Source organism: Pinus tabuliformis, chromosome 1_2 (assembly GCF_031772625.1).
Source record: "Pinus tabuliformis cultivar Carrire ecotype Pingquan chromosome 1_2, CPIR1, whole genome shotgun sequence".
NCBI classification, from domain to species: domain Eukaryota; kingdom Viridiplantae; phylum Streptophyta; class Pinopsida; order Pinales; family Pinaceae; genus Pinus; species Pinus tabuliformis.
In genome coordinates this window covers 1,317,813,770-1,317,827,042 of record NC_142298.1, presented here as the reverse complement: position 1 = coordinate 1,317,827,042, position 13,273 = coordinate 1,317,813,770, and positions in this window count along the sequence as shown.

Genomic DNA, 13,273 nt, shown 5'->3' with positions numbered 1-13,273 from the left:
TAGTGCCGTATCAGCGTCTTCGTCTGTGAACGTTGGTGCTGGTCCTTCTCACAGTCAGGGCCAGCCAAGAATTTCATCTGGAGTCGTTGATCCTACGCAGAATCCTCAACCCTCTTCTGGTGGCGTCCCAGGAGCAGGGCCGTATGATGCCCATGGGCAGCCCATTGTGGACCCAAATTACCAAGGTCCACTCTTTTATTATGATGCTAACGGTCAGTACCTAGAGAACGTTTCATCCCTGCCGCGTCAACCTTTCGTTGAAAACTCGGCACCGTTAGACGTTACGTATGATCCCGTTACTCATACTTTTCGCGGGCGCCGGAATCCTCCCGGACAGCCCCAAGGACCGCCAAATCAAGGCCAGCTGCCTTATGTGCAAACCCCTCAAGGGCAACCACTTTATGGCCCGCCTTACCGAGGACAATCTGGGGGCCCGCAGGGACAACCCATGGCCGTTGGGGGTCCATCGTTTTCACATCAGATTCAACCTTCTGGATATCCAGGGCAACCTGGTACCCAGCAAGGTTACCCAACTGGACAACCAGGGCAGCCTTACATTCAACAAGGCCAACCCGGTTTCCAGCAGGGGTACCCATCTGTTCAGCAGGGATATCCTCTTGGGCAGGGGGGCAACCCTACTTACAGCAGGGCCAACCTATTGCCCAGTTTGGTCATCTTTCTAGGTAGGGTGGGCAACCCGACGTTCAGCAGGGTCAACCCATTGCTCAATCCATGCATCCTTCTGGGAAAGGGGGGCAGCCTGCTATACAGCAAGGCCAACCCACTGCTCAACCTATGCACCAAGGGGGGCAGCCTGCTATACAGCAAGGCCAACCCACTACTCAGTCTGTGCACCCTGGGGGGCAGACGGGCCAACCTTCTATGCAGCAAGGTCAACCCGCTGTCCGCCCTAATCATCCATCTGGACAAGCTGGCCAACCTCAGGGTCAACCAGCTATTCAGCCGGCTCAATCATCTGTTCCGCAAGGACAACCCTTGGTGGTCCACGGACAACCTGGCACCCAGCAAGTTCATCCTGCTGGCCAGCCAGGTCCATCCCAAATCCAACCAAGTCAACCTTCAGGCCAGATGATCCAAGCCCAGCCGGTTCAAGGACATTAATCTAGGCCTCAAACTCAAATGGGTTATCAAATGCAAGGTGGGCCATAGCCTCAACCTTCTTACCAGATGCAGCCTCCCTATTAGGCTTAGTATGGGGCCCAATAGTCATATGGCTACCAGCAACCCCAGGGGCAAACTCAGTTTGCTCCTTATCAAAATTATCAACAGCCACAGGTCACTCCTTACCAAAATTATCAGTATGCCGCACCTGTAGGGCAAGTTGCTAATACATGGGGAGCTGGGGGGCAGACACAGGGACAACTGTCCGCATATGGCCAGAATCCGTATGGAAAGAACTCCTATGGGCAAGGTCCCTATGCACCAGGCCCTTTCGGGCCGGGTCCATCTGGACAGAACCCATGGGGGCAACCACCACCTGGTTGGAACCCTAATGTTGCCTCGAATCCGCAGCCACAAATGTCCTTTAACTCTCAGTTACCGTTCTTAGCGACGTTGGAACTGCCTGATGTGTCCAAGTTAACAAATGATCCTATTTTGCATAATCCGTATTGGCCACCGGTTCCAACCAAAATACCAGGTGATTGTCCAAAGTTTGATGGCAAAGCTGGTGAAGACCCTCAGGCCCATGTAATGACTTATCACCTTTGGTGTTCATCGAACTCATGGCTTGATGATTCTATCTGGCTCCGCCTCTTTCAGAGAACTCTCACTGGTTCAGCCGCTAAGTGGTACATCGAGCTGAATCGCGGCATGTTTCAAGATTTCAACTCGTTGGCTATGGCCTTCTTGACTCATTTTCAGTTACCTATTCGGTACGAGACTGGGACACATCTCCTCACGTCTCTCAAACAGGATACGGCTACGCACATCTCTGATCATATACATGAATGGAGAAGGCGTCGTCGCTTGATCAAATTTTGGATTCCTGATCAACTCCTGACCGATTGGTTCACGACTTCCTTTGTCCCTAAGATTGCAAAAGACATCGCAATGGGAGCGTGTGTAACTGAAGAGCAAGCAATCGCGCGAGCTCAGTACCTCGACTTAGTGTACTCTCAGTCGGGTACTTTGTATGAGTATTTGCCAGATGCCCCGAGGCCTGGACAGCCCAAGGCTCCACCAAAGCCTTCTGTTGATGGAGTCATTGGTTCTGTGAATTCGTCATCAAAGAAATCGGCCGCGAACCCTGGGAAGCAGAAACAGAACGCCTCTAACGAAAATGCTTCTCAGGGCCAATCAATTTCTGGGAGTACCTCCGAGGTAAACGCCGTTCAGTCCACCACGGCGGACAAATCCTCAAAAGGGAAAAAGAAAGGGAAAGCTAAAGATAAATCTGGACAGCCCAAGCAGGATCCCCCTAAGCCTCCCTCCGAGGAAGGAGCTAAGCGAAAACCTAAGTATCCTTGTCTCATCTGCGATGAGGATCACTATACCAAGGATTTCCCAAGGCGGTCCGAAGTTAGTCGACTTTTGAAAGGTGCTCCGGGGCCTCCTGTTGTGCTAAAAGAGCCTTTCCCTTCCCAGCAGACCCAAATGGTGGCAGATCCGTCTCAATCCTCTTCCTCGTTCGGTTCTCAAGTGTTCATGGCTGGAACGATTCCCATCCATGTTTCAACTCGAGCGAAAGATTATCCATCTCAAGCCGGGAAAGAGCCGGAGGTTCCCTCCAGCGCTCCTCCGTCCAGTTCTGGTCCCCTTCACATCGAACGGCCCAGCACTGAGACGATCCCCCAACCCCCTCCCAAAGGTGTACTCAGGAAGTCATCTTATAACCCCAATGCTCGTGCTGCCCAGCACTATAGCATTGTCGAGGACTTAGCTCAGGTTCCGTCTGCTATGTCCGCGTTAGAAGTCCTCCAGAGCTGCCCCTCCCAGAGGAAGTCCTTGCTATCACCCATTGGTGGCATCGACCCGGTAGATTCGGATCTAATTTCTTTTGACCTCGAGGGTTTTACACAGAGACTGCCTCACCAAGTAGCTTTCTTTATACAGGTTCTCATCAATGGCAAAACGATTCATCGTACAGTCATTGATGAGGGTGCCTCAACCTGCATCATGTCTGTTGCTTGCTAGAAGGCTATTGGTTCTCCTGCTCTGAGCCAGTCTCCTACGACCTTGGAAGCTTTCGATGGAAGAGAATCTCGTCCATATGGTATCCTCCCACGATTGCCTATCTCTTTAGAAGGGAAAACCGTAGAGGTAGAGGTTGAAGTTGTCGACGCTAATCTCACTTACAACCTCCTCCTTGGACGAAGCTGGACATACGCCATGCAAGCCGTGGCTTCCTCCTTGTTCCGTGTCGTTCGCTTCCCTCATCAAGGGAGAATCGTCACGGTGGACCAGCTGTCCTTTTTTGCTTCTTCTTCTGAAGGTAATGTGCCGTTCGTGGAGCATACCTCCAAGTCATTAGTGAGTGTGGGTGCCGGACTGTTCAAAGATCCCTCCTTAATGGGAGTCTTTCCCCTCCCACCTCCGAATCTCGCCCCTGTTAACATGATTTCAGTACGTTCTGATCCATTGGTTCTTCCCCCCTTGAATCAGGAAGACTCTTGGGGTGATATGATGCCGTTGAGTCCTGCCGAGCTCAACTACATCGAGATTGTCGCTGCATCGGCTCCCCCTCCTGAACCTGCTTTTCTAAGCAGTGTTCCCGATTCATATGATCATTTCCCTTGGCTGGGAGATGAGGCCACTTCGGATCCCCTGAAGGAAACATTTCCCTCCGATGAGGCCATCATAGAGACTATGTCTCTCGAAGAGCTCCCTTGGTTAGATCACCACCATCGTTCTTCGTTTCTCCCTCCACATTCGGAAATGGTCACATGTCTCGAGCGGTTTGCTTCATGTGTCCCATCTCCGCCCCTCCAAACACCTGTTCAGCTATATCAAGTGTCTTCGGAGGGCAACATGGGTAACATCACGCAAACCCAACCTATCGACATCTCTGTCAAACCAGGGATTGTCGAGAATATTTTCATTGGAGTCACATGCACTCCTGAGGAAGTTCAACTCTATACTGCCTTATTTCGTGAATTCCGCGATGTCTTCGCATGGTCTTACGAGGAAATGCCCGGCATTGACCCTAGTATTGTAGTGCACGAAATACCTACTTATCCAGATGCTAAGCCTGTTCGTCAGCGCTTACGCCCAGTGCACCCTCGAAAGGCTGCAGCCATCAAGGCCGAAGTCGAAAAGCTTCTTCGAGCTGGTTTCATCTATGCCATTCCCCTCACGGAGTGGGTATCCAATATAGTCCCTGTGAATAAAAAACAGGGCACTATCCGGGTCTGTGTTGACTATCGCGATATCAATCGTGCCTGTCCAAAAGATAAATTTCCTACACCTTTCATTGATCAGCTTATTGATGACTGCACAGGAAGTGAGATTTATTCGTTTATGGACGGCTTCTCTGGTTATAACCAGATCAACATAGCCCCCGCAGACCAGCATAAGACAACTTTCATTTGTCCTTGGGGCACCTTCGCCTATAAGAAGCTTCCTTTCGGTCTCAAAAATGCCGGTGCCACTTTCCAGCGTGGGATGTCATATGCTTTTCATGATATTCGACACATCGTACAGCCTTACCTGGATGACCTCCCAGCTCATTCAGCTAAGCGTCAGGACCATCCATCTCATTTATGCGAAATTTTTCTCCGCTGTCGACACTACCGTATTCGACTCAATCCGCATAAGTGTGTCTTCTGCGTAGAATCTGGCCGACTACTCGGGTTCATCGTCTCCCGGGAAGGCATCCGTCTGGATCCCCTCAAAGTCGAGGCCATTTTGAATCTTCCTCCCCCTGCCTCTTTGCAGCAATTGCAGAGCTTGCAGGGTAAAGCTAATTTTCTCAGACGATTAATTCCGAATTATGCCGAGGTGGCTAAGGGTTTCACACGGTTATTAAAGCGAGACACACCCTTTCGTTGGGATGCTATCACCTAGGAATCTTTCGAGCGCCTTAAATACCTTCTTGTCTCAGCTCCGCTCTTAAGACCTCCGAACTACCACCGTGATTACACTCTCTATCTAGCTGCCGCTGACACCACCATTGACATGGTTCTAGTGCAAGATGATGATGCCGGCACCGAGCACGTTATCTATTATCTTAGTCGCAACCTTCTGGATACGGAAACTCGCTACGCATATGTCGAGAAGTTGGCATTGGCAGCTGTCTGCGCCGTCCAACGATTCCGGCATTATATCCTGTTGCGCACAACGACCGTGATCTCTGACTGCAACCCCATGACCTACATTTTGTCGCGTCAACTTCTGGGGGGCAAGAGTTCGACTTGGAATTCATTGCGGCCAAGTCTAAGAAATCTCTGGTCTTTGCTGAACTGCTCTGTTCCTTACCATCTCACTCTGCACCATCTCGTCCGGAGGGGCATATCCCGGATGAAACTTTGTTTCTCATCAGCACCCTCGACCCGTGGTACGGGGACATTATCGTATATTTGCAGATGTCTTCCTTCCATCCCAATGTATCGAAAGATGCTCGACGACGAATTCGTCACCAATCTCAACCCTATCGCATTTTGGGCGATACCCTGTACCGCCTCGGCGTTGATTCCGTTCTCCGCCGATGTTTGACTCTCGAGGAGGCTGAGCGGGTGTTGAATGACTGCCACTCTGGTGCTTGTGGCGGTCACATGTCCGGATATGCTACCGCCCAGAAAATTCTCCGTGCTGGTTACTTCTGGCCTTCTATTTTCAAAGATTGCATTCTTGCCGTTCGCGCATGCCATGAATGCCAAGTATACCACCGGAAAATGCATACTCCTCCTGCACCACTGCACCCTGTTGTCACCATAAGTCCATTTGCCAAATGGGGCATCGATTATACGTCCTGTAACCCTCGTTCGGCCGAGGGGCATCGGTATATCATCGTTGCCGTGGATTATTTCACCAAGTGGGCCGAAGCAATGCCTACATTGAATGAAGACGGTTACACAGCGGTGCAGTTTTTATTTAATCATGTCATTACTCGTTTCGGAGTCCCTCAGGCTATCGTCACGGATCACGGAAAGCATTTCCGTAATAACATGATGACGGAACTAACGACCCAACTAGGCTTGCGTCAAGATAGTTCGACACCGTACTATCCACAATCCAACGGTCAAGTCGAGGCCGTGAACAAAGTTTTGATCACTATGCTTCAACGCACCGTCAATACACACAAGTCTAATTGGCATCTGATGCTGTTCCCAACCTTGTGGGCCTACCAGACTTTTGTGAAGGACGCCACCGGTTTCACTCTGTTTCAGTTGGTTTACGGACTGGAGGCCACCCTTCCCGTCGAGTGTGAGATTCCTTCGTTGAAATTAGCTGTCGAGTTGCTTCCCAACACCACTCCGGTGGAGGAACAGCTTCTTTACCTAGAGCGGTTGGACGAGACTCGTCATTTAGCTTCTCTGGCTATCGAAGCGCAAAAGAAGAGAGTCAAAGCTCACTTTGACCAGAACATTCATCCTCGTTCCTTCATTGAGGGAGATCTAGTACTGCTCTATGATCAAGCTAAAGATAAGCTGGGGGCAGGAAAACTCGAATCCATGTGGCTAGGTCCCTATATCGTGAAGAGAGTTTTACAAAAGGGCGCATATGAGTTGATTGATTACGAAGGAAATCCTCTTGACAAGCCCCACAACAGGCTTTATTTGAAGAAATATTATGCATGACTACGTGCACTCAGTTTGTACATACGCGTGTTTCGTGTGTTTTGTGTGCATGATTTCATGTTTTGCTTTGGTGTGAAGGCGTGTTTGCCTCTTATTGTGTTTTCTCCTTCTTATGCAGATGTCTAGTGCACCTTATGTTGGTTTCGCTGATGGCACCTGCCATAGTACTTGCAATCTGTCCTCTGCGGCGTGGGTAATCTATGATCCTCACGGAGAGTTGCTAGATCTTCAAGGAGTCTGCCTCGGTCGTACCACTAATAATGGTGCCGAATACAGTGCCGTAATTGAGCTACTAGCCGAAGCAGTTGATCTCGGCATTCGTGCAATGATGGTAAACCTGGACTCCCAGCTTGTCGTTCATCAACTCAACGGGCGATATTCCGTCAGAGACCAACGTATCCTAAGGTTGTATCTACGTGTCAGATTGTTAGAAAGGAATTTTGATTATATCACATATCAACATATTCCGAGACGATTAAACACGTTGACTAATGCATTAGCAAATCATGTGTTAGACAAACATTTGCGAAATAGATAAATATCATACAAGAAAACATAGAAAGCATAATAGAGTAAAGCATATGTAAATAAAATGTTTCCCAAGCATAGTTTGCATGCGTGCCGTGTGTGCTTTTAAGCTTGCATTTAAAACGTTAAAATATATGGGTCGTGTGTTGTGTGATAGATGCATAGATCACAATTGTATCGAACATTTTCATAACATAAACAAAACCTCATCATATGAAACAAGATCCATCCAAAAATCGGTATGTATATATGTATATATATATATATATATATATATATATATATCATGTGGCGCACTAAGGCGCTCAAAAATAAGTGTATATGTCAAAAATGGAATCACTGTCCTCAATACATCCGAGACATATGTCTCTCAAAACATCAGTGGAAGTAAACCTAGGCGACTACTGTGCTGGGTTATGCTCTCTGTAGCATACAACTGCTCGTGCCACCCGCCTCAAAAGGCGGTGCATCCTGGGTGCCACCCCCACTGTGTGGATCTGATGCTCTATAGGGACCTCCTCGACCCCCTGGTAATCCGACACTCCCTCCAGCAAACCCTCAAGGTTGCGAGCCACAGTCTCCGACGTATCCACTCCTGGAGGAACCAAGGCCAGGGCTCCAGCTCCTTGCCCCTCTCTCCGTGCCGTTGGGGCTAGGCCAATGGGTCTCACAGGTCCCACATCTGCATACAGTGACATTTATTAAGACATGTACATGAAAAATCAAAAATATTAAAAAATATTGAAAAGAGATCAAGTATCGTACCTCCGTCGTCCCAATGCTCTCCTGCGGGCAGTGGCATGTCAGGATCGTTGCGGAAGTCCATGCCAACATATGGCCAGTCCTCCACAATGACAACCTGGCGGTCCAGCCACTCTCTGAAATACACTCCCCAAGATACTGGGCGGCCTCCACCTCCACGTGGCATGACACGGGCCCATCGGCTGGCCCTCGTCTCCCGCGGACCTCTAGGTGGATCCATGGCCATGGTCTGTAACTGTAAAGCTGGCACCCGCTCCAACATGAGCGAAAGAAGAAGCGACCCGTACGCAAACTGCTTCGTCTCTCCGCGACGACAGTTGTTTAGTTGCCTCTTCATGCTATTAGTCACAGCTATCGCCCAGTTGAAAATGGTGGGCTGTAGGCACTCCAAGGCTAGGAGTAGTTGGTTCTTCGAGGCCTCATGATTGGCCAAAGAACCCGCTGCTCGTGTCACTAGGAAGAGTATAGTGCGAAGAGGCATGTCTCGCACTGTCGGGATACCAACCTTCCCACTCCGTGTTTTCGCGGCTCCTGGGCATACTCGAGCCATCAGCTGGTCCAATGTCTCACCGCTGGGTCACTGCCCCTCCAGAATGGGCATCTGACCCCGGCGTGACAATCCAGTCAAAAATTAAATGTCCGTGGAGTCAAACTCGATATCCTCGCCACGGATTCTGAATTTCCCATCTACGGGGTTCCAAGCTCTGATCAGGAACTCCAACAAGTCAGGTTGCGCCCTCAAGCGCGGAGTCAGGAAGAATTTTAAGAATCCGCATGCCCGCATTGCATTTCGGCATTCGGCAAGTGCATATGCGGCTATATCCTCGTCATCATGGGCTCTCTCTTGCCACACGAAAGCCATTTTTCCCTGCAAAGCCATGAAGAAACATTAGAATGCTGTTTGTGGAAATTTGTACGTTCATTTTATTAAAAATCAAATTTTTCCGCGCCAGCGCGACTGTTTTTAAAACAGTCGCGCTGAAAATGGCGCCTCTGTGTTTTTTCATTGGGTCAGCGCGGAAGCACACGTGTTTTCCGCGCTGACCCAAAAGGTGGTACGTGTAATTTTAAATCGATCAGCGCGGTCCCGAGCGGGAAATCCGCGCTGACCGAGAGCGCACCAACGCTCAAAGAATTTGGCCAAATGGCCAAATTCCACCGTTAAATTGCTACCAAAAGGAATCAAAATGCAAGGCAAAGAGAGGAGAACCTACCTGGAAGAAGCTGCCGGATGAATGGTGTCCGCACGGGCTGGAAATCGCTCCGTCAACTTTGCAGCTCCTCAACGTTCTTCACGATCCAAAATGGTAACAATGGTAAAAATGACTTTTACCCCCCTATTTATGGTAAAAAACTCATAATTTGCTATAATTTCTTATCAATGTGGGTTTTGGTTGTATTTTTACCATGGATTTAGCCCTAATGTCACGTAATTATGCATTTATGCATGTTATATATGTTTTTTACATATGTCGAACAGATTTATGCGGGTGGTGTTCTTGTGCAGGTTTAGGTACCCGGCGTGGTCGTAAGCAGTCTTTCGTATACTTGGTCCCAAAAATGTCGTCTTTGAGCTCTTTTCCGACATAAATCAAGAAAAGATTACCGAGCTTCCTTTCGGCTCGTTAAAGGGAATGAGAGGCGGTCGTTTTAAGCTCTTTTTGCGACCGTGTAACTTAAAGAGATTGTCGGGTGTTCGTCGTTTCGCACTCGTTTTTGGCTCTAAAACGACGTGTTTTCGACCGCTTTTTTACTTTTTCGGGTCGAAGGCACTATTTATGAAAATTACTCCTCGATCGTAATGGTCGGGCGGTTCTTTCGAGCATTGTTTTATAATTTTTCGGGCTCGAGAGACACAACTTTACGAAAAAGGACCCCCTTGGAGTTTTCTTTTCCGCTGTCTTTTCAGACTCTCTAAACAAGAAAAGACGCCGAGTTTTTCCTTTGTCAGGCTCGTTAAACACTTGATGACATCGGGCATCGTCGAAATGACACTCTTCAAGCACATGCTATCCCCGTCAAGCTTGTCATCCAAAAATAACCGGGGTACCTGCCAGAAATGGTGGGGAAAATGGAACTGAAATTGTCGTGTCGGCAGTATGTCGCTCTTGAACATGGCACTGGTCTGCATTCGTGTCGGGTGGGAATTTCTCATTTGGTTTCACAATTGACCTCCGTGGGTGTGGGTTATCCTATTTGACCTCTCATTTGCTCATTGCCGTCGTCATCATACCCTCTGCTCATTTGATGTCAAATACTGCCAAATCCACTGTCGTGCCGTCGTTATGTTCAAGAGAAGTTGACCTCTACAATAATACAACCTCATCTGCTATCTCACACAAATCATTTTACCTCTGTCTCGTGTCGATGATGTGGGAAACATTATGGCCCACCTTCGATCAAGGTCACTTCCTGTCGACTTCAGCTCATGCATTCACATGCTTGGACTTGTACTTTGTTCGGGTCGGGACGGAGCGCAAGACCCTGGATCTCTGTCTGTTATGGTCCAGGTTGCGATTTTGTGGATGATCATTACATGACCCATTGATGGATGGCTGCGCCCATACCTGAGTCTTCATGGATGGCTGCGACCATACCTTATCATTATTCTGGTCTCTTTAGCTGGGTGGCTGCGTCCATTCCACATAATTTTTTGCATGTCTTTCAGATGGCTGCGCCCATGCCTAGACTGCATGTACTTGATTATCAGAGATATTCGGTCCTTCTTGGTGGTGTTCCAGTTCGACGAGTTTTGTAAAGCATTTCACCCCTCCCACTCTCTCGGTCTTCATGCTTTAGGGGGCATATGTTACACAGTAATTTGTCACTGTCTCCCTGTCAGTCACCCTACTGTGTCAGGAGTTCACAATAATCAAGTTCATGCCTTCTGAACTGGCCAAAAACCCACTTTCCTAAAGTTTTCCTCATCAGCGCGTCTGTTTCTAAAATATCCGCGATGACTGGCGCTTCATAACGGGACACGTGCGCTGCCAGCGCGGAAGCACACGACTTTCCCGTGCTGATCGAATTTCATGATCAGCGCAGCCTCTGTTTGTATTTACTCGCGCTGACATGGCCCTTTCCATTATGTCTTTGCGACGTCAGCGCGCCAGACCAGTTATGCACCCGCACTGATCCAGTTTGGACGAATTTGTTCCAACAGCAAGCCTTCCAGATAATTCCAAACTTGGTTGTTGGCCTTGTGAGTATCGCCTCCCTTCTATGGCATGTCTGTTCGACCCTTTGCAACTACTTCCCTTGGAGATAAGCTCATCCTTCCACTATTCAAGGAGACTCCTTCTCCTATATAAACCTCTACCATTACCATGAGCAGCTAGTTTGGAATAGCTTGGATTGTGTGGAGCTTATAGTGCTCAGATTGCTGCTACTATAGGTAGTTGGTGTGATAAGTGTGGAAGTGTTTGATTGCTTAGGGAAGGTTGTGTTGTGTTGCTTGTGTGAGAGAGAGAGTTTCTTGTCTTGGGAGAATCATTTCCAAAGGTGAATGCTTAAGAGACTTGCTGACTGGCCCCTCCTGAGAAGGATACCGACGTCAGAACATTTGGTTGTACTCTTCTCTGCTTGATTAATAATAGATGACTACTATTATTGTTCCATTATCATTTGTCTATGCAATGGTTAATGTGAATTACATCCTTTCTGACTGATGTATGGTTGCTTTTATTAGATTTCACGCTTGTGTTTGTTTCCTCTTCGTATGTGCAGGTATCTATTCGCGGAGATCACGGAGGATCGTGACCAGCCAGAGCGAAGGAGCGAAGGTGGCATCTCTTCATCAAACAACAACGCTGGAATCCAAGTAGGTGTTCTTTGCCTACCTTTTAATTGCAATTAGGAACTTGCATAGTAGCATTGACTGATTGTTGCTAGACCCACCCTGGGCTAGTAGGGATCGCCTCTATCCGTAGAGGGGATTTGCCTCTCCAACAATCATTTCCATGATCTCAACCTAGATTTACTTCCCAGTCGCACGCATGTAGGCCTGCCAGTGTGGCCACATGCCTTTAGCCACATAGATAATCCATCTTTAGTGTGGTCAGAGCCAAGATTTCCCAGCTCTGAGAGTGCGGCTACAAACCATGTTCCATAATTTTAGGGCTAGCTTACAAGTCAGTTGCCTAGAATTTTCTAGAACTCTATTAATAAGGGTCTCTATGTCTTCATGCTCTATTTCTAAGCTATGTTCTTGCTCAAGCTTGCGCGATACAAGTCATCCATTTTACAAACATATTGTGACCAAGTTCCTGTAGGTTTTGATGCATATTTTGTTCATTGTTTTCATTAGTTTCACCAAGGAAGCTTATTTCCTTCTCATACTAGCTACATTAAACACACATTAGCTCATATATCCATATAAAACAACCGAGAGAATGTCAATCATGAGCACGATTAATAACAAGATTATTTCATATAATAAGAAATATTTTATGCATGTAACAAACATTTAACCATAATGAAACCATGAAAAACCAATCACATAATCAACACATTAAACCAAAACTTATGCTCATTGATCTCATTAAAGAATAACACATAATAACATATGCATAGTGCCAACCAAGTCAGGGACTTCCACGTACCACCTGACCATAGATTAGGCTGAACCAAATCTTTCTTCCAGCCCAATCACCCCTATGCCATATTCCAAGCCTAAATTTGGGATTACATGGGATAAACCAAAACATAACCAAATAGGGAATCTAGAGGAAACCACCTCCACCCTCAAGCCACAATGATTTCACCTAATACTAGGTCTAGAAATCACCAAAACCAATACAAGCTAGGATGCCTCAAAATTTATTCACCATATTGAGAGGAATTTTCTTGTCACAACCCACTAAGAGCTTCATGGATAAAACCATCTCCACCCTCAACCCTTGGGATTTTCCTGAGACCACCTCAACCAGGATCCAAAATCTATTGGCATCCAAAGCTCAACCAAAACATGGAACTCATTACTTCATGTCTATCCAAGAAATGGCATAAGGCAAGGTTGCACATGACTGTCAATCCATGCAAATCTCCATGCCAATGACAAAAAAAATGACCAACAAACTGATGCATGAACCATGCATTCAAATCCTAACAAGATAATTAAACTGTTAGGTCCCTATAATACTAGTGATTACCCCATTACTATTGTAGTTGTATCCCTTATTAATATTGTTGTGCCTCTGTTGTCCCCATATTGTTATTACTGTGGC